General features: G+C 43.8%; 1 protein-coding gene and 1 pseudogene across 2 annotated transcripts in view; one reads left to right on the forward strand and one right to left on the reverse strand.

The window, feature by feature from the left end:
* TP63 (tumor protein p63) overlaps window positions 1–24651 on the forward strand; it is a 178873-nt gene that overhangs the window by 42580 nt on the left and 111642 nt on the right. The window lies entirely within an intron of this gene.
* Window positions 19415–22491, reverse strand: LOC149317927 (uncharacterized; annotated as a pseudogene).

The raw sequence follows: 24651 nt of genomic DNA on the forward strand, positions 1-24651 counted from the left end.
AACCAGTTTGGCAAAATACCTTCCCCTGGAAACTCTCCTTTTTCCATCTGATCCCTTTCTCATTTAACACACTCTTCAGTCAAATATGCAATTTACTTTTTTATTTTCCTTTGGGGGGCCCTGCTACTTAAAAGGATATGAAATGTTCTACCCCTAGTTTTAAGAGAGAAAAATATCTTATGCTCCCCCACTGCAAAAACTATTGGCTGCAGTTTTATCTTCCTTTTTTGCATTTGCAGAGAGATGCAGAAGAGGATTTGGAAAAGATTACAACCACAAGTTCCTTTCTGGGGTCACCAAGGTATACCACCATTGCTTGTGGTTACCTTTACATTTTAAACTTTGGGGGAAATGGCTTTGGGTGGACAGCTCCTCAAATTTCTGAGCTGGTGGAGGAATTCTGGGATCTGAAAAAAGTAACTTTTCCAGGTTCTGTTCAGCCTTCCCTTAAATGTGAGAATCCAAAGAGCACAGAATACCCTCCAACAATACACAGAAGAAAATTAGGATATATGTTGCCAAGCCACATTGGATTAGGGTTCGGATGGCAAAAGTTATTAATGAGGTCACAGAGACAAACTAGGAGAGGCTGCAGCAGTTTGCTTTTGCCTGAGCCAACTGGGAAGGGCGAAATTCCTCCTCTTCTTCTCCTCCTTGCTGAGTTATTGATTTATTATCTGTTTAATGGATTTATTTCCTCACTTGCTTCCAAAATGGGATCCAGGGTGGCTAATTTAATGTTAATGGAGTCCAGATACCTTTTGCACTTCGAAGTGAGTTTATTGTAACTCAAGTAAACTTTGGATGAAGCGGAATGTGGAAGAAGGAGGGAGAAACTGGGACATTTTAAAAGCAGCTGAAAAAGTGGGATGACAGAGATTTAATTAGAACCATCTCTACCAAATATCGATATGACAGAATATGTCACAGTTTGGCTTTAATGCTCATTACAGAACCCGTGTGAGAGCCAGTATGGTGTTGTGGTTTGAGCGTTGGACAATGACTCTGGACACCAGGGTTTGAGTATTTGCTCACCCTTGGAAACCCACTGGGTAACCATGGGCAAGTCATACTCTCTCAGCATCAGAGGAAAACCACAGTAAACCACCTCAGAACAAATCTTGTCAAGAAAACCCATGATAGGGTTGCCATAATTTGGAAATGGCTTGAAGGCACACAACAATAAGAACTATTGTTGTTATTATTATTTCTTCTATGTACTCTCTGTCTTGAAGACATTTAGTAACAAAATTAATAGTTTGAGTCTTGATAGTTTGTACAGTGGTCCCCCAGGTTACGAAATTAATTCGTTCCGCGGTTAATTTCGTAACCCGAAAAACCTTCGTAAGCCGAATTCCCATAGGCGCTAATGGAAAAAAAGCCGCGGCTCCGCCGCGGCTCCATTTAAAACAGCGCCGGGGTTTTTTCGTAACCCGAAAAAACCTTCGTAACCCGAAACAATAAATCCCTATGGGATTTATTCGTATCCCGAAAAATTCGTACCCCGGGTAATTCGTATCCCGGGGTACCACTGTAGTATGTAAGGTGTAGTAGTTTGAATGTTGAACGAGGGCTGCATCAGCACTGCAGAATGAATGCAGTTTGATACTACTTTAACTGCCATGGCTCCATCCTGTCGAATCCTGAGATTTGTAGTTTGAGGTGGCACCAGAAGACTAAATACATTACAAAACTACAAATCCCAGCATTTCATAGCCTTGAGCTGTGGTGGTTAAAGTGGTGTGAGGCAGCATTAATTCTGGAGTGCAGATGCAGCCTAGGACTTTGTGAAACTGAGGTTCTAATCCCTATTTGGCCATGGAGATCCACTGGGTGGCCTTGAGCAAGTCACACTCTCTCAACCTCAGAACAAATCTTGGCATGAAAAACCTATGATAGGTTTGCCATACATGAGAAATGACACCAACAACAAGTGTGTGTGTGTGTGTGTGTGTGTGTGTGTAACTTTTTTGGTATACTCCTTTATGTATCCAAAAGCACAGAGACCTTCCCCCCTGACCTCCTTCTCCTGATCCTGCTGCACATGTTATTGGCTTGGATTTTGAAGCATCCTCCCTGTTTCACCCTTGGCTCCATGTCTTCAAAGTGCTGCATGAGCATTTAATTAAAAATGATCTTGATCGTAAGCAACACGCTTTAAGGCTTTGGCCTCCGGGGCTTGGAAGAAGAGCAAAGAGGAACCTTTGCAGCTATGGACTGTGTAGGAAAACCTTTGCTGCATCACAGTTAGTCCTGATTTTTGAGCACTTGAATTTTGTCTCCTCCTCTGCTACTGGTTGAGTCTCTCCCTTGTGCAAAAATCTGAAATCCAAGGTGAAGGTAAAGGTTTTCCCTTGACAAGATTGTCTAGTCGTGACTGATGGTACTACAAAAATACAACAATCCTGAAAAAATACTGCAAAAATGCAAAACCTTTTTCATGGATGGCTGAGATAGTGACGCCTTTGCTTTCTGGTGGTTCAGTGTACACAAACTTTGTTTCATGCACCAAATTATTTAACAATATTGTTCATAAACTCACCCCCAGGGTATATGTATAAGGTGCATAAGAAACATGAATTAATTTTGTGTTTAAATTTGAAAATCCAGAACACTTGTGGTGTTTCAAAATCCAAAGAAATTCACCAAATCCCAAGCATTTCAGAAAAAGGGAGACTTAAGCTGTATGTTGTTTAAGTATTAAAGTTGTTTAAGTGTTGGACTGTGATTCTACAGACCAGGGTTCAAATCCTTGCTGAGCAATGAAACTCACTGGGTGACCCTGGGCAAGTCACACTCTCTCAGCCTCAGAGGATGGCAATGTAAGACCCCTCTGAAGAAACGTGCCAAGAAGATCCCGTGATAGCTTTGTCTTAGGAATTAAAAGAAGGAGAGGAAGCCATCATCCACATGTGGAAAGAGAGACACTGGGGGCCTCTAGAGATGGAAAATACAGCTCTCCGTATTCATGGATTCTGTATCCACAGATTCAACCACCCACAGCTTGAAAATATTCCGTTTTTTTTCCTCCTAAAAAGCAAACCTTGATTTTGCCATTTAATATAAGGGATACCATCTTGCTATGTCATTGTATATAATGGGACATGGTCACCCATGGGTTTTGGTATCCATTCAGGTCTTGGAACCAAACCTCAAGACATAACAAGATCTCACTTTATAGTCAGCCAAAATAGTTGAGAAACCCAGCTGAAAAAAAATCATTGAGTTGGAAAAGGCCACAAGAGCAATCTAATCCAATCTTTTGCCAATGCAAAAATAGATAGTTAAAGGACTCCTGAAAAATTCCCACCCAGTTTAAAGACCTCCAAAGAAGGAGAATCAACCACCTTCCAAGGCAGTCTGTTCCACTTGTGAAAAGTTCTTAAGTAAAAAATTCTTACTAATATTTAGGTGGAATGTCTTTTCGTCTTATTTGGAGCCACTGGTATATGCTCCATTCTCTGGAGCACCAGAAAGCACACTCCATCTTCTCTATGACCTTCAGATATTTAAAGATTACTATTATGAAACTTCTATTATGAAACTTCTTCAAGCTAAACATATCCATCTTATGATATTCCTCATAAAACATGAATTCTAGGACCTTTAGCAATCCAAGTCACCTGCATCTGGACACACTCCAGTTTGTCAATATCTCTCTTGAATTGTGGTACCCAGAACTGGACATAATATTCCAGGGAGGATGACCAAAATGGTGAAGTGTCTGGAAACTATGCCTTATGAGGGGAGACTTAGGGATCTGGGTATGTTTAGCCTGGAGAAGAGATGGTTAAGAGGTGATATGATAGCCCAGTATAACTATTTGAAAGGATGCCATATTGAACAAGCTTGCTTTTTGCTCTCAGGAGAATAGGACATGGAGCAGCAGATGTGAACTGCAGGAAAACAGATTCCACTTAAACATTAGGAAGAACCTCCTGACAGTAAGGGCTGTTTGACAGTGGAACACACTCCCTTGGAGAGTGGTGGAGTCTACTTCTTTGAAGATTTTTAAACAGAGGCTGGGTGGCCATGTGTCCCAGGGAGTCTTTGGACTGTGCCTTCCTGCATGGCAAGGTGCTGGACTGGATGGCCCTTGTAGTCTCTTCCAACTCTGTGATTCTGTGATTCTAGGTGAGGTTTGACCAAAACAGAATACAGTGTTTATTTCTGTGCAGAATAATAAATCAAAACACTTTGGGATGTGCAAAGACCAGACAAAACCTCTGGAGAATTAATAATTCCTTCCCCAATGGGGACAAAGCTACAGAAATCATTCCTCATTGCATGTGAAGGCAAAATACTGAAAGATGCTCATGTCATGCACCATTCCTGCCTCCATCCTGGGTCCCTGTCACTTGATGCCAGGGAAGGCTGTAGAGGTACTTTTCTTTAATACTTTCTCTAATGTGCAAACATGCCTTTGATATCTATGCATGAGGGAGCATAACTGCAGTGGCAAGTGGTGTTAAATTGCCCAATAAATATTCCACCGAAGAAGGAGCCCAGCTCCGGGTCTGTGAGTGATGCATCGGCTGGCTGCAAGCGAACACCGGAAGTGTCCAGTGAAGACTTGGGGCTTTGCTGGGTTCATGCAACCTGTTTCTCCCATAACTATAAAAGGGATGTTGTCTGCTGGGAAAAACCCAGGTGGAAGGGGTTCTGGGTGACACACTCAATCCCAAGCCTGGCCGATTTTATTTATTTTTCTGGTGTCATGGGAAATGCAGTTTCCAAGATGAGGGAGATTAAAGTTGCTCAGCAGCAGGTGGGGGACCAGAATTTATCGACTGTAATCCTGCCTCGATCTGCAGGGAGAGGTGGTAAATATAAATAAATTTTATCATAACTTGATGTGTTTTATTGTTGTAACCCGCACAGATTCTTCATGATTGGGCAAGCTATAAATAATAATAATAATAATAATAATAATAATAATAATAATAATAATAACCTAATTGTGGGTGGGAAAAGCTGTTCTTGGAGAAAAGTGTAGAAAAATGGGAACTCTTTGGCTCCTCAATTAAGACTGTTGTCTGACAGACTGGATATGTTCCTATTTCCAAGGAGGTTTATTATGGGGTGGTGGGAAAGGAGAGATGAGGAAAGAGGTCCCTCCCCTCCCATGGAAGAGAGTATTGGTTTGCTAGCTGAAAAAAGTTCAATTTCTCCTGATTCTCTTTTTCTCCTTCAAGTGCCAATATATATGACAATTGTTCTGGGTTAATTTGTGAGTGGTGTTCAAGTGTTTGAGTGATTAGGAGAGTTAGAGTCAGGGTCTGAGTTAACTAAGAGATGAGAGTGGAAAAGAGAGTGAGAGATGTATATCTCTTATGTACAAATTCTGTTAATAAATTATTGTTTTCCTGGGATACATTTTTGGTCTGAGGGAATGCTATGCAAGTATAACTCAAGGGTTGTTCACACTACAGAAATAAACCAGTTTGGAACCAGTTTATTTCTGTGATGTTCACATTCACCCTGACTACAATTGATGCAGTTTGGGGGGAGCAGCCGAAAAGCCCGCTTAAAACGGTGCATTTGGCACCATAGCCCTTAGCAATTCTTTTCTAAAGAGCTATAACGATTACGTCTTCAGTGTTGTGACCACACTACTGAATCAGTTCGGATCATGCTGCATAGTTCCTGAAAATGGAGGCGCCTCCATTTTTAAATTGATACTGTGGCAAATGTGACTGGCAACGGTTAAAATGGCACAGAGAGATTCAATCGGGTTAAACACAGTGGGAACACAGAACCAGTTTTGAGGGACATTGGTGTAGGTAATACAACCTATCTTTCTCCTCCTCCTTGTTATTGTAATTAATAATATTATACCTGGCATTGTTTTGCATCCTTTCTAGGAACCAGACTCCTACATTTGTGTCTTTTTAGCATTGGCAAGTACCTCCACTTGTTGTTGTTATCTACCTTCAAGTTGACTTCGATTCATGACGGCTCTATGAATGAGAGACCTCTAGTCCTCCTATCCTCAACCGCTTTACTCAGGTCTCCCAAATTCATGGCTCTGGTTTCTCTGGTTGAATCTATTGATCTGGCATGTGATCTTCCTCTTTTCCCACTGCCTTCAACTTTACCAAACATTATGGACTTTTCTAGGGAACCCTCTTTTCTCATGATGTTTCCAAATGCGACAGTCTCATTTTAGGCATCTTGGCTTCTAGGGAGAGTTCAGGCTTAATTTGATCTTGGGCCCATTTGTTGGTCTTTCAGCAGTCCATGGTACCCATCAAAATCTCTTCATCACCACATATCATAACATTTTCTTCCTATCAGCTTTCTTCACTGCCCAGTTTTCACAACTTTACATAGAAATGGGAAATAGGATGAAATGGACAATCCTGATGTTTTTGTTCAATGATACATCTTTACATTTCAGGATCTTGTCTGGTTCCATCATAGGTGCCCTTCCAAGTCCTCATCTTCATCTGATTTCTTGAGTGCATCCTTTGCTCTGATTGATGATTGAGCCCAAGTATGGAAAATCTTGAACTATTTCAATGTCTTCATTGTATGCTTTAAAATTATATGGATTTTCTGTGGTCATTATTTTTGTTTTCTTAATATTCAGCTGCCATTGTGTATTCTGCCTTTACTTTCTTGGCTTGGGATGGGGAATAACCGCAATATTCAGACATGAAAGAACTGGAAAATGAAGCAGAGACGTTACAGAAGCAAAAGCTTTGTGTGTCCTGAGCACCTGATTTGCTTTCTTTTGGTAGCCTTTGAATCAGTCGGTGCTTTGGCTGAATGTTCAGAAAATGTCTCTCTTAGTGTATCAACCATAGACTTCCTGTCTGTAATCTGCAAGGTATACAAGATAAGGAGAGGAACTGGCAGAAGAGGCCAAGAGATGCATCTCCGGTTGCTCATATAGGAGCCGTTTTGAGTTGTCAGCCGTTAGCTTTTTCTCACTCTTGAGCGTCACTCTTGAGTCTCAAGTTCAACAACGCACAGATTTTTTTAAAAAAATGTTTTTTTTAATTTGAGACCGGGTGACTGGATGTCCTCACTGCAAAGGAGGACAAGGCACTGCAAAATGTGGGACTTTCAAGAAAAATGTAGGACATGACCAAATAAAAGCTAAAAACACTACTATCAATGCAAATTCCTGCTTCTTTGTCATGTTCAGAATGGAGAACATTTGGGAATTCCTCCTGGACAGAAGGCTGGAATGAAGAACATGTCTAGAAAAAGGAGGATTTTTGGTCATCCTGATTTGCGATCCTTCTCCGTTCTCATCTAGATGTGTGTTTGTGTATGTGTATGTGTCTGCTGTGTTGTTTCACACCTGCCTTCTCACTGCCTTATTGTTATTACTTTTTAAAATTAAAATATATTAATACATTCTAAAACAAAACATGACAACAAACAGTACACCAAAACAACAATAAATAAAGACAATAACCCAGATAAGGCCCTGAAAATTATGGATAAAAGGTGTATTCAGGGATCCTGAAATAACATCTTTCTGTAAAAAGTTAACTAAAATTGGGGATGTCTAGAGACTAAATCTTGCTGGATATATTCAATAAATGGGTGCCAAATCTTATGAAAGGTGAATCCAGAGTGTAAGCGTCTCACTCTGTTGTTATTCTCTGCCATTTTGTCCATTAACCACAAGTCCCAGAGTCTAGTCCACCATCCTGCAATATTCAACTTTCCATTTTCCAGTTCTTACCTATCTCAAGCCTGGCAATAGCCAGAAACAAACTAATAAATTCTTTGTGCTGCAGGGCTTTATTTTCATTCATAAAAATGGAGAACAGGAACAGGAGTGGTGATAATTGTATACTTTGTTTAGTGATCTTGGAGATCAGTTGTAAAATTTCTGCCCAGTACTCATGCACTAAGGGACAATCCAGACCCATATGTAAAAAGGTTCCCCTACCTTCACAACCCCTCCTGCCTTATTGTTATTACTAAGGTTATTTCTGTCCTGTCTTTTAAGGCCAAACTTTCTCAAGGTGGTTTATCGAGGGAGCAATCATGATTAAAACATACCAAATGCAATAAATACTGAAGGTGTTCACAAGGCAGTGTGAAAGTTAACGTGAAACCAATGAGAAAATCAGTAAAAGGTTTTATTCAGTAATTTACCCTTCTCAACCAGGGTTCTTTTGAAAGTAATACAAAAAGGATCAAACAAAATTCTTGTGGCAGGGAGTTTCAAGAGCATGGAGCCACCCATTTCATGGTACCTGCTACACTGATATTTCATAATATTCCCCCAATTTCCAGTATTGTAGAGAGTGAGATGCTGAAAACTGAACACACCTGGAATTCTTTGCTCTTATTTTCACCATCCTTGGGTCACTTTGTCTGCTGCTTTGCTTTGGAGGTCTAATTTCTCAATCTTCAAATGAAGTTTTAAATTACTGCAGTCCTGCAATCTTTGTTGTCATCATCATTATCATCATTTATTTATATGGTGCCATCCAAGTACATGGAACTTTGCAAAAAGTTACAGAATAAAACATTGATAACTATTCAAATAATATAAAATACTAAATTCCAATATTGAAATACAATGCACTACAATGCTCAAATACAAACCTATCATGGGGTTTTCCTGGCAAGATTTGGTCTGAGGGGGGTTGACCTTGCCTTCCTCTGAGGCTGAGAGAGTGTGTCTTAATCAGTGGGTTTCCCATGGCTGAGCCAGGATTCAAACCCTGGTCTCCAGAGCCACAATCCAATGCTCAAACCACTACACCGCAATGGGTCTTGTGTTCTAATCCCTCCCATTTCCAGTCAGTGAGTTCATGGAAGCCTGAAGCAATCTTGGTAATAGGAAGCCAGAAGTAATCTTGGAATTTGAAATTGTGTTTAAGAGTATTCAAAGCACCTCCTGGATGGTGTCTGCCTTGTAATCCTTGCAGCTACCACCCAGCAAGGAATGTCAAAGCATTATGGGTCCTGCATTCGAATTGGGAGGCCATGGACAGTGATTTGCCTATGACCAGCTAGAGAGTTCATGGCAAAGGAGAAATCTGAGAAATTCCTGGCCTGTGACTCACAGCTGCACCAACTCTTACTAATACTCCAAGTTAATTAATTTGTATCTTTGCATGCCATTATGCCTGATGCTGCATTATAAACTATGCACATGCAAGATGAGTATCTGCTTGTGACGTCTGATCTTGCAGCAGACTCGAAATGATGGGACTGAGTTTAATATTGTCTCAGGTCAGGGTAACCAGACACCCTCCTTTTCCAGGACATGTCCTCCACTTCCACCTTCTATCCAGGAGGAATTCCAAAATGTCCTCCCTTTTGAGCATGACTGTGGAGCATGAATTGGTCTTTATAGTAGCTTTTATCTGGGCATGTCTTAGGTTTTTCTTGAGTATCCTACATTTCACAATGCCTTGTCCTCCTTTGTGCTTATGACATCTGTTCACTATGACTTAGATTGTCTTATCACTGGGAAAAAGAGTATTGTGAGTCCTTGCGACACTTCTTTCCCATGTTCTCTGCAATTGGAGCTTAGAGGTAGACGATCTCTGGTCCTGGACATTCTTCTTAGCTGCTATGTCTAACAGCCATTGACAGACCTACAACATTTTTCATTTGGGAAAAAAAGGAGGAAAGTACAGTAATTTAGGTTTCTATAACTTCATAAAGTACGCAATGAAGATGCTGAAATAGCTGAAGATTTTCTGTACCTTGTGTGTGTATGTGTTGTGTGGCTTTTGAGTCACTTTCTGATCTATGGAGACTCTACCACAGGGTTTTCTTGGCAAATTTCATCAGATGAGGTTTGCCATTGCCATCCTCTGAGGCTGAGAGACTGTGACTTTCCCAAGAGTACCCACTGGGTTTCATGGCTGAGTGGGGAATTGAACCCAGGTTTCCAGAGTCATAGTCCGATCTTCAAAACACTACACCATGCTGGCTCCCATAAGGTGTATGTATAGGAAACATAAATGAATTTCATGTTTAACCTTCGTTCCCATCTTCAAGATATCTCCTTATGTAGATGCAAATATTCTAAAATCTGAAAGACTCCAAAATCCAAAACACTTCTGGTCCCAAGCATTTTGGATAAAGGAGACTCAACTTGTAGTGTTTTGTATAGTGGAAGGCAGTAGAAAAAGATTTTGGAGGGACAGCTTCAAATCAAGGTTGTCCTGACTTTGGAAAACCTGAGTTGTGCAGTTGATGCCTGGGGCTCTTGGTGGTCTCTCATTCCTGTGGCCACCATAAGTAAAAGTGGACTTGAAGGCAATACAACAACAATACTAGACTTCTCCATATTCTCCCTTTTGGGGAGGATAGAGTTGGCCCTCCATATCCACGGCTTCTTCTTCCATGCATTCAACCATTCACAGCTTGAAAACGTTCAAAAAATATATAGATACCAAAAAGCAAACATTCATTTTGCTGTGTTATATAAGGGACACCGTTTCACTATGCCATTGTAATTAATGGGACTTTGAGCATCCACAGATTTTGGCATCCACAGTGGATCCTGGAACCAAACCTAAGCAGAAACCAAGGGCCCACTGTAGAGTGCTTTACAAATACAATGTGTGTGTGTGTGTTGTGTATAATCAATAATTAGCATTATCCTTTGCAAAATATTAGATTTTTAAGGTACTCTGGATGGATCCTCTGCTTTGTTTCTTTCAGACATCCAAAGGCGATGAACAGTAGTTTTGGGTACAGTTTTTCCTCCATTACAGTCAGCCTTATGTATCCACAGGTGTGTGTGTGTGTGTGTTCCAATAAGCAGCCCTTGATTTTGCCATTTTATATAAGGGACACCATTTCACTATGCCATTGTATTTAATGGGACTTGAGCATCCATGGATTTTGGTATCCATGGGGCATCCTGGAACAAAACCCCAGTGGATTCCAAGGCCCCACTGTGTTTATGGCACTTTGGTCCACTGGCTTCCTGGGTAGATATCTGAAAGGTGGAAAAATACCAGATTTAAAAATAAAATAAACAGATTTAATTGGACTTGAGCATCCATGGATTTTGGCATCCATGGCGGTTCCTGGAACCAAACCCTAGCAGATACCAAAAGCCCACTGTAGAGTGTTTTAAAACTGTACAATTAGCTTACACTTTGTAAACCTCTTAGTACATCAGTAAGCAGTTTAGAAATGTACATGCTATTGTTATACATGTGTGTCTGTGTTGTGTATGATCAGCATTATCCTTTGCAAAATGATAGATTTCTTAAGGCACTCTTGATACAGCCTCTGCTTTATTTCCTTCAGACATCCCAAAGGTGATGATGAGCAGTCGTCTGGTGTAGTTTTTCTTCCACTTCTCTCTTCCCGCACCTGAGTGCTTTTCTCTCTGTATTTAGGCCTGTCTCTTCTGTGTATTTAGTGTGTGCATATGTGTACAAGTTCTCCCTTTCTCTTTTCATCCTCTGCTTTCCTTTTCTTTCCTTTTTTTAAAAAAAGAAGAGATTAGTGATAAGGATTCCTTAGCCACTTAATGAGCAGGGAGAGGCCTCCCTCCCTTGGTGTGGCGGAGTCCAGGTGTGCAACTTTTTGACAGGTAGAGAGCGAGCTGGTCCGCCCCACTCCTCCACCCCTCCTTTCCCCAAAAGAGAGGTATATAAGGGAACCTCAAATTATCTGGCTAGGCACAAGCCTGTCCCTGAGAGTTTGCAAGCGGGCTGTCCATTTCGGCACCCCCTGCGTAGGGTCTCATTGGGGGTGGGGTGGGGTGAGGGTTTTTGGTGGGGACGCCCTGGAGCCCGAGGAAAGGACCACTGCTCTACTAAACCTCACCGCTAACATGTTGTACCTAGAGAATAATGCCCAGTCCCAATACAATGAGGTAAGATGCCTAAGGTGTTGAATAAGATATTATTATTATTATTATTATTATTATTATTATTATTATTTCTCTTAACTTCTTCTCTGTCTTCTAGTTTTAATCCGCTTGCTCAATGCAGAACCCAAACCATTGCTTTCAGAAAGTCATCCCTCTTTTAGGAGGCAGATGGGAAGTGTGCAACTTTCCTTTTTTTCCTTTTCGGTTTAATTTTTATTTTTGGGCATCTGCAGGAGCTGGGCTTTATCCTCTGTGGAGTGGCTGGCTCTTTTTGTTGGCTGAGAAGTAAAAACAAAACAGTTAAACAAATAATAAAAAATAGAATTGCCTCTCATGGTGCCTTCTTCTGTGTTGACTGTAAACCATTGTAACTTATCTTTTTATTGACACAATAGCTGGCTAGTGCGAAAAGGAATCCCATTGAGAAGCAATGCAAACACAGGTCTTTGGAGGCAAGATTGTTTGTAGATAGAGAGTTAATGGAGCTTGTTTTCTCCTAATGTGGTTCACTGTCTGCCCCCCTCTGTCCACAGAGCAATGCTTCTTTGAACCTCTGTCAACAAGCTATGCATATAATGTGGCTGGAGCATTCCTCCCACCTTCTCTCTGTAGTGTATCTCCTGGATTCCATGTTTGCAAAGCAATTATTTTCTGTTTGGGTACAAGAGAGGTAAAGTGTACCTTGGAAAGACCGGACTGATTTAAGATTGAGGAATTGTGTGTGAGTGTGTGCACGTGCGCATGCACACATCAATGCCTATTATGGAAAGTTAGACCATTTTACTCCAAGCTGACAAAAATGTGGGCTTGCATTCCAAAAGATGAGACAGCTGTAGGGTGGACACTGTCTGAAAAGGAAAGTGCTGCAACCTTGTGATTTGAGCATGCATCTGGGGGGATGATGGGGATGATGACCTGTGCCATGTGCCCAGATTGGTCCCCCCCCCCCATTTGCATTTGGTGCCTTTTGCACTAAAGTACCATTTGGTGCCATTTGCACCAGGGTGCCATTTGCAGAAGAGAATACATTGGTATGGGCATTTGGTTGGCTGGTGGTTGATCTGGATTGTGTTGATGGAAATAGAGATGGTCGCAGAAAGCAATGAACCTTGTTTGTGAAGATGTCCTCTAATGCTTTTGGAGAGTGCTCTTTCAAAGTGTTGGACTGTAGGGACTCAGGAGATTGGAGGTGCAAAGCACAAATGAAGACAACCCTGGAGTTGGATTGCGCCAGACATCCGCCATGCTTTAGCTGTGCCTTCATGCACAGGAGAGGTTGGATTAGATGGCCCTCACAGTCCCTTCCAACTCAGTCTAGTCTTCTGTCTCTGGCAGTGGGCCAGCTTGACACCTCTCTGTTCAGATGCTGAGCGTCAGTTTCCCATCTGTGAAATCACCGGGCTATATACTTGTCTAGGATTGTGCGCACTAGATCCATCTTGAGCAACTTTCTTCTGGAAAGCCCTATGCAAACATGGATGCTTTGGTTCCTGTCCTGCATCGTCTTTTTGGAAGTGTTTTCCTTACAAATTCCTGTTGTGTGCTAAATGAGTCACACCTCCCCTGCCTGGGTGAAATTGATCTTTGGGTCCCCTATTGTTCCTATCTGATTACTGTCTCTGATCACTTTTCACTCCCTTTCTTTGGAAGGAGGTGTGGGGGGATGCCCAAATATTTTGATCCTGTCCCTTCACCTGTCCTCTCCTGGCAGTTCATTGTGGTCTTCATTCACACGTACCGTTTAAAACTTTGTGTACATCACAGCGGTCTCCCTTTGCTGAAAAGGAGTCTCCAGCTTTGCTTTAAAAATCAGACGGGTGTTTATTTTTGCAGTGCTGTGCTCGGCAAAAATGTCAGTCTTTGAAATTTGGTATTTCAGTATTTTGTTTCCAGCCAAGAAGAGCTAGGTTTTTTTTTTGTTTTTTTTTAAAAACTTCATTCTTTTTTTCCACACCAATTAAAAAAGGAATTTTCTTTTTCTTTTGCAGTTTTAAGCTAAAATTACATGCCGGGGAGAATTGTGGAGCATTGTGCTATTCTTGTAACATTTTGCCATTGACTCCATTTTCTTTGTAGTGTGGGGGAACTCAAAAACTGTGCTGATTATGAATGGTTCACAAGATTCCACATAATTCTAGATGTGGAGCCAAAACCTAAGTGGACACTAATATATTAAAAACAATTTTGTCTCTACTCATTTTCCAAAATGTACAAAAACGCAAATAGGCTGGACCCAGCCATGTTTTTAAGGGAATGATTTCCATTCTCCCCCGCCCCCCCAACTATAGTTCTGGGGAATTTTATTTGGCTCTGTGAATAAATTAGTAGGCACTAGACATGCTTCTACTTACTTTATCTTTATTGACTTTTTATGTTTTACTGCTTCTCTTTATTTAGTGCCACCAGCATGCTAGGAGATGTGCAAAACTTGGAAGAAGATCTGCAGGTTATATTCGTGTTTTTGGTTAGAAGGAATATAGCCCTTAAAATAGTGTCAGAATTGGATTATTTCAACAGTATAGATTCACCCTAGGAGACATCAGGATCATGTTTGCAGAAGAAACAAATTTCTTTCAATACCACCCACCCTGGATCTCACTTCAGGTTTATCCACACTGCAGAATTATAGCAATTAGATATCACTAAATTTGCCATGGTGCCATCTTAACAGAATCCTTGGATTTGTCATTTGGGGAGCCACTATAGCTCTCTAGTAGAGAATCCTTGCGCCACACAAAACTTCAAACTCCAGGTTCCACAGGGTGGAGCACTTATAGTGGGACCAAAGTTCTGTCATGGTGTAATACAAAAGAGAGAGCAAATTGAATTTTTGTATTACACCTCCCAGCACCCCCAGGGACTGTGCTGTGGGATTCTGATATCTGTAGTCCAAAAGGAAATTGTTTTTCTGAGCTTGGTCATGGAGATGTTGGGGAAAGTGCTAGCAAACATGTAAGGGTATGAATCCCATTTTGGGAGAAAAGTGGAATATAAATCCAATAGATAAAATAAAATAAGGGTAGCAGAAAGTGAGTAGAAACATGGGATAAAGTGGTGCAGCTGAAGTGTCCAGAGAATAGCGCATGGAGGAATAGATGCAAACCACAGGAAAAGAGATTCCACCCAAATGTTAGGAAGAACCTCCTGATGGTAAGAGTGGAGGTTGGTGGAGTCTCCTCCTCTGGAGGTTTTTAAAGAGAAGCTGGATGGCCACCAGTCAGGCATGCTTGGATTGTGTCTTCCTGCACGCAGAAAGGGGTTAGACTGGATGACTCCTGGGGTCACTTCCAACTTTAGGATTCTATCATACAAACTGGGATCTCCCATGTGGTTTCTTCTTTTGCAGCTTTGACTCCTTCGGCTCTGCCAACCCCTCTCCCCATGACTCCTTTCTCCTCCAGACATTGTCTCTGGCCATGAATTTTCTCTGAGCTCCACCCTAGGAACTTGGGAGTTAATGGTTGTGCAAGGTCTAATGCAGAGCCAGGGCGGCGTAGTGGTTTGAGTATTAGACTACAACCCTGGAGACCAGGCTTCAGTTCCCAGCTGGGCCAGGAAACCCACTGAGAGCAAGTCACATGCTCTCAGCCTCAGGGGAAGGTGGAGGCAGAGCTTGGAAAAAAACAACACCCCGTTATAGGTTTGTCTTAGGGTTGCTATAAGTTGGAAACAACTTGAAGGCACACAAAAACAAAGAAACAACAAGGTGTATGGGAAGATGAGAGACCTCTGGGTATTTCTGTGATGGAAAGGCATCCTTTGTTTTATCCTTTGCTTCCTGGGGATGCATACAGGCACATGCCCGTTAATGTCAATCAATCAATCAATCAATCAATCAATCAATTTATATCCTGTTTTTTTCTCCAAAAGTGGAACTCAGTGCAGCTTTAGTCCAAATGCTAAGCATTGTGCATGTAGGGAACAGTCCGAGGCCATGCATAGGGGAATGCGCCACCTTCCTTGAGGTGAGGTTAATCCCATCTGCAATACAAGGTACTTGGTTCACTAAGTGTCCCTCGAGGTTCAGGAGTGGTTGACATCATGGGGAATGAAGACTGCAGACGCATCTTTTCCAGCAAGACGAGACGGACGACTCCTCCGTGGGCCCTGACTCACCCGGCGGCGCATGGTGCGCTGGCTTCCCCATTGCAGCTGTGGGGCAGAGGGGGAAATGCACTCACCAAGCCCATGGGTGTGGTGGGACAATGAACTCCATGACCCCCCTATGGAAGATTTGGAGCAATGAGGCAACACAACAATCACTTTGCTGCTCAGCATTTTTTCCTCCTTTTAGGGGGAGTAGAAGAGCAAAGGATTGAGGGCAACCCCAGGCTTGTAGTTGGTGGGAAAAATCCACCCCTTGTTTTCCCTGGCCTTTCAGTGCCATGTGCCAAGGGTAGGCTACATGTGGCCCCCATGATGTTTCTGTGGCCCCTAGGACCACACAAAATGTAGGCTTTGTAAAAGCTGTCCCCAAATGCCTCCTCCAAATTGCCCTGGGGTAATTAATCCAATAAGATTCTATGTTTAACATTTTTATTTTTATAAAAAAACAATTAAAAAACAACAAAAGGAAAACAACAATAACACACACACACACACACCCTAATTTTCCAAGTCATAGCATCTATAAAACATAAACAGTCATTCAACAAAAATACAAAATTCTACAAAAAATAAATAAAGGTTAATAGAGCTACATAACCCTCAATACATAAACACTATTTCCCATAAACTTCCCTGGATTTCTGATCTTTGATAATCCTGTTTCCTCAACTTCTGCATAAGCTTAAATTCTATCAGGTCATTACAGTGTTTTACAAACCATTAAGTTTTCAAAACTTTGTCACAGTATCTTAACACCAAAACCCAATCCATATCAATATTTTCCGTTAACTTATCTAGCTCAACCATTTTCCTTAACTTCAAAAGCCATTCTTCAATAGCTGGTAGTTGAGATATTTTCCTTTTTTTTTTTTTTTGCCAGCAAAATTCTGGCAGCAGTGATCAGTTTCCAATGTTCACTCATAAGATTCTATTATTCTATGGATGGGCATTTCTTGGCTGTGCTTTGGTGGGTATTCCTGCATGGCAGGGGCCTGTAGTAGGTGACCTTTGGGGCACCTTAAGATTCTGTGTTCCTATTCTGGGTCCCCTGCAGGTCATTTTGAGCCCACAAAACCCCTTTAAAAATATAAGTGACCTGGAAGCTGGGTGGACCAGTGTGCCCCTCTAATCCCTCGTAGTTGCACACTGCATCCTTACGTACCAGCATTATTATTATTATTAATAATAATAATAATAATTTATATCCCACCTCTCTACAAAATGCAATCGTGGCAGCTTACAAAGATTAACAAATATACAATCCGAACCCTCAATCCCCCCCTTAAAATACAGTTAAACAATGTAAGAATTAAAACATACTTAAAAACAATGCAATAAACAATAGGTTGTGACTGCGGTGAGGTCAGAGTTCAACCATTAGATTTTCCTTCTGGCGGCTGGGGAAATATTCAGGAAAGGCCTGCTGGAAGAGATCCCTCTTTATACCTTTTTTAAAGCTGTTTAGGGTGGTAATATGACAGATCTCGTCCGGTGGGCCATTCCACAATCTGGGTGCAGTAGCTGAGAAGGTCCTCTGGGAAGTCGTGGACAGCCTTGTTTTATAATCCAGTCTTTGTTTAAGTCAGTCTTCGTTGCAGAATCTCAATTTTGGGGTGTGTTTGTGTGTGTATGAACTACACAACAGAGACCACCTACTTTTCCAACCTGTGCCTGTCTCTTCCATTGGTCTCTCCTCCTTCCTAGCGTTCTTTCAATGATGACAGTAGATAATGCCATCAAATGATCAGACTTTACTGTGCATTCAGTACAAATGGGTACCACAACTATCACCACAAAGGTGCCAACTGGGAAACTGGTGTTACTTTGCACACACAGGTGTTATTGACACTTTCCATCTCCTTTTTCTTTGTCTCAGTGGATGCAGAAAGGAGAGTGTTCCTGACTAGGGAAAGACATAGTTCAACCCTGGTGGTCAGATGCCAAGGTATTGCCAACCCCATGGTGGCAATTTCTTGTCCTGACAATTCTCGCCAGCAAGAGAAAGAGAGTGCTGAATTTGTTAGCATTTGTATACTAGTATGTTTCAGGTTACACTGTAAGCCACCCTTCTTGGATCCCTTGTTGGGAGAAAGTGAACAATGAATTCATTAAACCAACCTTACCAGTTCTTTTCAGTTGCGCTTCATGCAGAAATTATGAGAGAAATTAGGAAAGCATTTATGTAGAAATTAGGAAAGCATTTGTGCAGAAATTAGGAAAGTTAAGTTGCTGTTGTTATTGTTATGTGCCTTTGAGCCATCTCCTGTTTCTGGTGATACCATTCCAGGGTCTGGGGGCAGATTAATGCAGAGGCGATTTACCCTTGCGTTCCTCTGAGGCTGAGAGAGTGTGTCTTGTCCAATGTCACCCAGTGGCTTTCCATGGCTGAGCAGGCATTCATACCCTTGTCTCCTAGAATCTTTGTTGTTGCTAGCTGACTATTCCAACACAAAAACAACTACACCATGCTGCCTCTTGTTTTCTTGGCAAGGTTTATTCAGAGAAGGTTTGAGGCTGAGAGAGTGTGAGTTATCTGAGGTCATCTATTGGGGTTCCATGGATGAGTAGGGATTTGAACCCTGGTCTTCCAGAGCCCTAGTCCAACACTCAGACCACAACATCATACTGGCTCCTATGTTGAGATAAACACACACACGTGCACACACACACAATGTTGTTTTGTTGTGATGGTGGTTGCGTTCCTTCAAGTCATTTCTGACTAAATCAAACCTGACAAACTTATCATGGGGTTTTCTTGGCAAGATCTGTTCAGTTTGCCATTGCCTCCCCCCGAGACTGAGAGGTTGTGACTTGTTTTAGTAAGTTTCCATGAGCAGGGATTTGAACCCTGGTCTCAAATCCTAGTCCAAGTCCAATGCTCAAATCACTACACCATGCTGGCACTCAGGATTTGATCTTTGCACTGTCTTTTTTGACTCACTGGTCTCTGTGTGGCTCTCAAAATCTCCCTTTTCTTTTCTTTTCTTTTCTTTTCTTTTCTTTTTTTCAAAAGAAGTGTTGTGTTTCACTGGGGCTGTAGTTGTCTTGGGCTGCTTCAGGATCATTTCTAGCCTGAGGGCTGATCCATGTAGTTCAGAACATGCAGCAATTTTTAGTCAATCTGTATTTCTCAATATGGCCATGCCTGTAATTTGGAAATGTTACATTTTTGCATTGCAACTCCCAGATGTTCTGGAAGTTATAGTCCCCAAAGTAACTGCCAAGCCTTCCCTTGCCAGACACTGAGATGGTCCTGTACACACACACACCATCAGATCTCCCCCTTTTATTATTTATAATATGCTTAATGGATATATAATAATAATAAATAATAATAAATTTTTTATTTATATACCGCCCTTCCTAAGATCAGGGCGGTGCACAACAGTACAATTACATAACCGAAAAATACAATACAGATACAAATTAACATTAACAACAGTAATTAAAACCAATGATTAAAACCCCCTAAACCAGCAACCCTTACTGTCGGGTAGGGGTAGGGGGCGAGATGGGGTTTACATTGGGGAACGCTAATTGAAATAGGAAGGTTTTCAGCTCCTTCCTAAAGTGGGCTAGGGAGGTAGCCGAGCGGAGCTCTATGGGCAGCGTATTCCAGAGGGCCGGGGCGACAATGGAATATGACCTCCTCGTTGTGGAGGTTAGTCTAGCCCCTGGGACCCTCAGTAGTTGCTGCCCAGAAGTTCTGAGGGTGCGGGGCGGAATGTATGGAGAGAGGCGGTCCTTCAGGTATCCTGGGCCCAAGCCATATAGGGCTTTATAGGTTATCACCAACACCTTGTACTGTGCCCGGAAGCGGATGGGCAGCCAATGCAGATCTTTGAGTATAGGTGTAATATGACTGGCCCTGGAAGTACCAGTGACCAGTCTGGCTGCCATGTTCTGTACCATCTGAAGTTTCCGGGTATGGTACAAGGGTTGCCCCATGTAGAGTGCGTTGCAGAAATCCAATCTCGAGGTTACCAGAGCGTGTACCACAGTTTCAAGGTCCCTCTGGGCCAAGTATGGGCGCAGCTGGCGAATAAGCCGAAGCTGATAACAGGTGCTCTTGACTGTCGCATTCACCTGAACTGTGAGGTGAAGCGACGAGTCAAGAAGCACCCCCAGACTGCGCACGGAGTCCTTCACGGGAAGCGTGATCCCGTTCAGGACAGGTGGAACCACCGCCATTCCTGGACGAGGGGAGCCTATCACGAGTACCTCCGTTTTCTCTGGATTCAGACTGAGTCGGTTTTCCCTCATCCAGCCCATTACTGACTCCAGACAGGCCACGAGAGGAGAGACGCCATCCTCAGTCACTGCATCAGTCGGAGACATAGAGAAGACTATTTGGGTGTCATCAGCGTACTGATAACCCCGCGCCCCATGTCTTCAGATAATCTCTCCCAGCGGTTTCATGTAAATGTTAAATAGCATGGGAGACAGAATAGCTCCTTGAGGGACCCCAGTTATAAGGGCTTTTTTATCGGAGCATTCGTCTCCCAGCTGCACCATCTGGAACCTCCCAGAGAGGTAGGAGCGGAACCACTGGAGCGCAGTGCCCCCGATTCCCACCTCCGCCAGGCGCTCCAGAAGGATACCATGGTCTATGGTATCGAAAGCCGCTGAGATGTCCAAAAGCACCAACAGGGACACGCTTCCCCCGACGGAGATCATCGACCAAGGCGACCATGGCCGTCTCAACCCCGTAACCCGCCCGAAAGCCAGTTTGAAATGGGTCCAGATAATCCGTTTCATCCAAGACCGATTGAAGTTGGATTGCAACCGCCCTCTCTATCACCTTTCCCAAAAATGGCAGCAGCGAAACTGTCCGAGAATTACTATGTACCAGGGGGTCGAGGGAGGGCTTTTTTAGTAAAGGTTTTACAATGGCCAATTTCAGATCTGATGGAAATTTTCCTTCCCTCAAAGATGTATTAATAATTCGGCGTAACAATAGTGTTACTGCCGGTCCCCCCTGTGCCGCTAGCCATGAGGGACAGGGATCCAGAGAGCAGGTTGTCTTCCGAACACTTCCAAGGATCTTGTCCACATCATCGGTACTGACCAACTCAAACTGATCCAGTTTAATAGAGTCCACGGAGGCTCTGGACGCCTCTACCCTAGGTTCTGCACTAATGCCGGCGTTAAGACCTTCGCTTATCCGAGAGGTTTTATCCGCGAAGAAGTTATTAAATTGGTCACAGCAGGCCTTAGAAGGTTCAAGGATCTGGTTCAGAGCAGGAGGGAGCTGAGTTAGCTCCCTGACTACCCTGAACAACTCTGCTGGACGCGACTCCACAGACGCGACACGAGCACTATAGAACAAGTTCTTAGCTGCTCGTATCGCCTCTCCGTAGTCCTCTAACAGTTGGTCTAGGAGAGCCTTGTCGTCTAAGCGAAGGTGTTTCCGCCAGCGATACTCTAGCCGTCGCAGCTCCCGCTTCCTTGCCCGGAGATCTTCCGTATACCAGGGCTTACGTTTGGAAGCGGGTCTGAGAGGGCGCTTGGGAGCGATGCTGTATATAGCCCTAGAGAGACCGGTATTCCAGATACCAGTCAGGGCATCAACAGAGTCGCCGTCACTTCCATCCATGTGTCCCTCTAGGGCTTCCTGGAACCTTTTGGGTTCCATCAGCCTTCGAGGGTGGACCATCCTAATAGGTCCGCCACCCCCGGGGGGGATCTGGGTAGAGACCTTGATTTTTGCCTCCACCAGGAAATGATCCGTCCATGACAGGGGGGAAATATTGGTTATTTCCGCCCACAGATTTTCCGCGTCCGAACAGAAGACCAAATCAAGAGTATTACCCGCGAAATGCGTAGGACCCGAAATCAGCTGGGACAGGCCCATGGCCGTCATGGTATCCATGAATTCCCGAGCCGCACCAGATGGAACATAGCTGGCCGTGAGGGAGATGTTGAAGTCGCCCAGGACAAGTAGCCTGGGCGTCTCTAGCATCAGCTCTGCGACCAGCTGTGTCAGCTCGTTAAGGGAGTCCGCTAGCGCACGGGGTGGCCGATACACCAGCAGAATCCCTAGACTGTCCCTAGCCTTTAGGGTCAGGTAGATACACTCGATATAGGAAGTCTGCCGGATGTGGTTCCTGGTGAGAGACAAGGTGTTCCTATATATCAAGGCCACACACCCCCCCGCCCACCTAACCTGGGCTGGTCCTTCACCGAGAACCCAGCAGGAAGGGCCTGTGCCCACACAGCATCCCCCTCAGGCCCTAACCAGGTCTCGGTAATGCAAGCCAGGTCACAATTAGTGTCCTCCAACAGATCATGGAGGATGTGGGACTTGTTGTTAATTGACCTGGCATTGCACAGGAGCAGCGACAGGGTTTGAGGCACGGTTGGAGTGACCCTCAGTCCCTTTGGTTGGGAGGGGGACAGGAAGGAGAGATAGATATGACGCATCGATCTCGCCTTCCTCTGTAATGCAAGTCCCTTCTCCCACCGCCATACCTCCCCTTGCCCCACACTACCTCAATAGGAGCTCCGCTCAAGCTGATGTTACCCTCCCCCTTCCCAACCAAGGCATTCCCCACCTCCATATCCTCCCCCTCCCCTTTCCCCGCAGCTAAATGAGCAGAGGTCAGTCACTACAGACATCCTCTGCTCTACTGCTGGAGTGGACACGGTCCCTTCACCCTGCGCGACCAACAAAGATGTGCAGTTGCAGATGCGCACCTCCGACACCCCAAAGAGAGCCGCCCGGCAACAGCACAGCTCCCAGCCCAAGGTCTGGTGGCAAAAAGGGGGTGCGGCAAAGGAGGAGACCAGCAAGCTGGTTTTTCAGCACACCGCTGCCCCGGTACGCCCCTCTCTCCGCCCTCCTCCCAGGTGGTCCGAATTCAGGGCCTCCGGAGCCGCTGTGGAGCTGGGGATAGCAAAGCAGGAGTCCTCCAAACTTAGTCCGTGGGCGGCCTCTCTGGGGCGGTGCGCAGATGTGCACCTCCGACACCCCAAAGAGAGCCACCCGGCAACAGCACAGCTCCCAGCCCAAGGTCCGGTGGCAAAAAAAGGGGGTGCGGCGAAGGAGGAGTCCAGCAAGCTGGTTTTTCAGCGCACCGCTGCCCTGGTATGCCCCTCTCTCTGCCCTCCTCCCAGGTGGTCCGAATTCAGGGCCTCCGGAGCCGCTGTGGAGCTGGGGATAGCAAAGCAGGAGTCCTCCAAACTTAGTCCGTGGGCGGCCTCTCTGGGGCGGTGCGCAGATGTGCACCTCCGACACCCCAAAGAGAGCCGCCCGGCAACAGCACAGCTCCCAGCCCAAGGTCCGGTGGCAAAAAAAGGGGGTGCGGCGAAGGAGGAGTCCAGCAAGCTGGTTTTTCAGCGCACCGCTGCCCTGGTATGCCCCTCTCTCTGCCCTCCTCCCAGGTGGTCCGAATTCAGGGCCTCCGGAGCCGCTGTGGAGCTGGGGATAGCAAAGCAGGAGTCCTCCAAACTTAGTCCGTGGGCGGCCTCTCTGGGGCGGTGCGCAGATGCGCACCTCCGACACCCCAAAGAGAGCCGCCCGGCAACAGCACAGCTCCCAGCCCAAGGTCTGGTGGCAAAAAAGTTTATTATTACAAACTTTTGCAAAGTTGAATGGCCATTCTGGTGCCTTTTAGCAAATGATGAGGATTTTTCCCCTCTTTTTCTCTTTTACTTTTTATAACAAATCATAAAATAAACTATTCTTTATACCTACAAAAAAGGGATTATTATAATCAGTAATCCTATATTAAGCTAATACGTAATATACTTCCATAAGTCACCCTAATATTTAGCCTTATAGTACAATGTCTTATCAGTAACTTATTTTAACATCTTAAAGAATATATATATATATATAATCAGAGAAGAAACCAAAAGTAAAAAAAGTTTACCTCCTATGAAAAGATCTCCTGGGATATACAAAGTCAATTCAATATATTTTCACCAATACTGCACTATTTAGCCTATTTCCCTCTTGTTGCACAAAAAGTTAAGATCGGTGACTGTTCTTCCACTATATATTTTACATCTTTATTATTGAGGAAAGCAGTAAGTTTGTCCATATCTATCATTTCTGATATTTTTATCAGCCATGTATCTGTTGTCTGTATATCTTTAGATTTCCAGATCTGCAAATGATGAGTTTTTATCAGGTGCTGTATGTGCGTAATCTGTTATTGTTCCTCATCTCGGTCTTTAGAGAAAGGCAAAATGATAAGAACAACAACAATATTGATAATGGGAGAAGCAGTTTAGCTCTTTTCTTAGCCCAGGGAGTTTGGCAGTATGGAAGGCTACACAAACTCCTCTGTTGGGCCACATGTAGCCCTGGGCTGTATGTGGCTTTGAGCGACATTTTGCCCTCCTCTGTTTTGTGTGTGGTATGTGTCTTCATGTGTTTGATGTATGGTGACCCCATGAATTTCAGAATTAGTTTTGCCAGTTCCTTCCTCTGAAATAGAGCCTCTGGGACCTGGGATTCCTTGGGGGTCTTCCAGCCAAGGACTAACCAGGGCTCATTCTGCTTAGCTTCCAAGATCAGACAGGATCTGGTGCCTTTGAGGTATTTAGTGAGGGATATAGCTTTGACCTTCAAGTCATTTGTTGATGAAGTTCCAAGGGTTTTCTTAAGCAAGGAATCTTTACACGTGGTTTTGCCAGTCCCTCTGGAATGCAGCCTACAACACCTGGGATTCCTTGGTGGTCTTCCATCCAATTAGTAACCAGGACTGATCCTG

The sequence above is a fragment of the Sceloporus occidentalis genome, unplaced genomic scaffold, assembly GCF_023333645.1.
Source record: "Sceloporus occidentalis isolate IW3139 unplaced genomic scaffold, rSceOcc1.0.p SCAF_2, whole genome shotgun sequence".
Lineage (NCBI taxonomy): Eukaryota > Metazoa > Chordata > Lepidosauria > Squamata > Phrynosomatidae > Sceloporus > Sceloporus occidentalis.